Raw genomic sequence first — 3,406 nt, forward strand, 5'->3', positions numbered from 1 at the left:
TCCAGCAACACATGGCCAGCATGCTATTAGCCTTCTTCACTACCTGATGTACCTGCATGCTTACCTTCACTGACTGGGGTACAAGAACACCCAGATCTCTCTGTACTGCCCCTTTACCTAAATTGATTCCATTTAGGTAGTAATCTGCCTTCCTGTTCTTGCCACCAAAGTGGATAACCATACATTTATCCACATTAAACTGCAAAGAAACTACCAAGAATCTTTCCATTGACCCAGTACTCTGCCTTCCTGTTATTCTTCCCAAAATGCATCACCTCACATTTAGCCACCTCTCAGCACAATTCTGCAGTTTATCCAAATCCCCCTGCAACCTGTAACATTCTTCCACACTGTCCACTACTCCACCGACTTTAGTGGCGCCTGCAAATTTACTAATCCATCCACCTGTGCCTGCGTCTAAGTCATTTATAAAAATGACAAACTGCATTGGTCCCAAAACAGATCCTTGTGGCACACCACTAGTAGGCGGCATGGTGGCACAGTGGTTAGCACTGCTGCCTCACAGCGGCAGAGACCCGGATTCAATTCCAGCCTCAGGCAACTGTCTGTGTGGAGTTTGCACATTCTCTCCGTGTCTGCGTGAGTTTGCTCCGATTTCCTCCCACAGTCCAAAAATGTGCAGGTTAGGTGAATTGGCCGTGCTAAATTGCCGGTAGTGTTAGGTGAAGAAGTAAATGTAGGGGAATGGGCTTGGGTGGGTTGCTTTTCGGAGTGTCGGTGTGGACTTGTTGGGCCGAAGGGCCTGTTTCCACACTGTAAGTAATCTAATCTAGTAACCAGACTCCAGGCTGAATATTTTCTATCAACCACCTTCTTTCAGAAAGCCAGTTTCTAATCCAAACTGCTAAATCACCCTCAATTCCATGCCTCTGCATTTTCTCCAACAGCCTACCATGTGGAACCTTATCAAAGGCTTTACTGAAGTCCATGTATACCACGTCAACTGTCCTAACCTCATCCAAATGCTTGGTCACCTTCTCAAAAAATCAATGAGGTTTGTGAAACAACCTGCCCTTGATGAAACCATGTTGACTATCTGAAATCAAATTGTTGCTTGCTAGATGATTATAAATCATATCTCTTATAATCCTTTCCAAAACCTTTCCTACAACAGAAGTAAGGTTCACTGGTCTATAATTACCTGGGTCATCTCTGCTGCCCTTCTTGAACAAGGGCACAACATTTGCAATCCTCCAGTCCTCAGGTACTAAACCTGTAGACAATGATGGCTCAAAGATCAAAGCCAAAGGCCCTGCTATCTCCTCCCTAGCTTCCCAGAGAATCCTTGGATAAATCCCATCCGGCCCAGGGGACTTGTCAACTTTCACTCCTTCTAGAATTGATAACACCTGTGTGTAACTAACCTCAATCCTTTCTAGTCTAATATCTCGCACCTCATTCTTCTCCTCTACAATATTCTCCTTTTCCTGAGTGAACACCGATGAGAAATATTCGTTTAACATCTCTCCGATCTCTACAGAGTCCATACTGAACATCCCACTTCTGTCTTTGATTGGCCCTATTTCTACCCTAATCATCCTTTTATTCCTCACATACCTACAGAAAGCTTTAGGGTTCTCCCTTATTCTATTTGCTAAAGACTGCTCGTGTCCTCCCTGTGCTCTTCTTAACTCTTTTTCTTTAAATCCTTCCTAGCTGATCTGTAACTCCATCGCCTCATCTGAACCATTTTGCCTCATTAACAAATAAGCCTCCTTCTTCCTCGTAAGAAGACATGCAATTTCTATAGTAAACCACGGTTCCCTTACATTATCACTTTCTCCCTGCCTGACAGGACACGCAATATCTGTTCCTTAAACCAGCTCCACATTTCCATTGTCTGCATTTTGCTACCCCATTCTATGTATCCTAATTCTTGCCTAATCGCATTGTACTTGCCCTTGCCCCATCGATAACTCCTGACCTGTGGCATGTACCTATCCCTTTCCATCGCTAAACTAAACGTAACTGAATTATGGTCACTCTCTCCAAAGTGCTCACCTACAACTAAGTCAAATACCTGGCCTGGTTCATTACCAAGTACCAGATCCAGTGTGGTCTCCCCTCTTGTTGGCCCTTTGACATATTGTGTCAGGAAACCCTCCTGTACACATTGGACAAAAACTGATCCATCCGACGTACTAGAGCTATAACATTTCTAGTCAATGTTGGGGAAGTTAAAGTCCCCCATAATGACCACCGTGTTCCTTTCACTCCTACCCAGAATAATTTTGCTAATCCTCTCCTCCACATTCCTGGAACTCAGTGGAGGCCTATCAAAAACTCCAAGCAGTGTGTCCTCTCCTGTTTCTAACCTCAGCCCACACTACCTCAGTAGACGAGTCCTCACCAAAAGTTCTCTCAGCCACCGTTATACTATCTTTGACTAACAAGGCCATGCCTCCTCCTCTTTTACCGACTTGCCTGTTCTTAATGAAAGATCTAAACCCTGGAACCTGCAACATCCATTCCTCACCCTGCTCTATCCATGTCTCTGAAATGGCCACAACATTGAAGTCCCAGGTACCTATCCATGCTGCAAGCTCACCTACCTTATTTCGGATACTTCTGGCGTGGAACTAGACCCACTTCAAACCAGGCTCTGTGCCAGTGACCTGGGCCCCACTGCATACCCCTGGTAAGTCATTCCCCTCAACAGTATCCAAAACGGTATACATGTTTTTCAGGGGAACGACCACAGGGGATCCCTCCACTGACTGTTGTTTTCCCCTTTCGAACAATGACTCAGCTTTCTTCTTGCCTAGGAGTAACTACTTCCCTGTAACTCCTATCTATCGCAGCCTCTGCCTCCCGAATGATCCAAAGTTCATCCAGCTCCCGCTCCTGTTCCCTAACACGGCCTTGGAGATGCGGGAGTTGGGTGCACTTCCTGCAGATGTACTTGGATGGGACACTAATGGCATCCCTCACCTCCAACATCATGCAGGAGGAACACTGCTCTCCCTGCACTGCCATCCCTGCTAGTCCCCTAGTCACAAAGTAAAAAAGAGATGCTTACCTGATGTGTCCCTGGTCTTTAAGGTGAGAGGAGGTGGTTTGGTGGGAGGCCCTACAAAGGTAGGGTCTCGGGTTGAGAAGACACTGACTTATATAGCAGGACGGAAATAAAAATAAGAAGTTCCTCCTTTCCCAGAAACCTCTGCGCTCTGACTTCAAATTTAATGTGGCCAGCAGAGAAAAAGCAGAATGGTGCGTTGCTTCCCTGGCGCCAGGATCAAGGATGTCTCCGAGAGGTGCAGAATTGTTCTCACGGGGGAGAGGGGCCAGCAGGAGGTCATTGTCCACATTGGAACCAACGACATTGGAAGGGAAAAGGTTGAGACTCTGAAGGGAGATTACAGAGAGTTAGGCAGAAATTTAAAAA

The sequence above is a fragment of the Chiloscyllium plagiosum genome, chromosome 24 (assembly GCF_004010195.1).
Source record: "Chiloscyllium plagiosum isolate BGI_BamShark_2017 chromosome 24, ASM401019v2, whole genome shotgun sequence".
NCBI lineage: Eukaryota > Metazoa > Chordata > Chondrichthyes > Orectolobiformes > Hemiscylliidae > Chiloscyllium > Chiloscyllium plagiosum.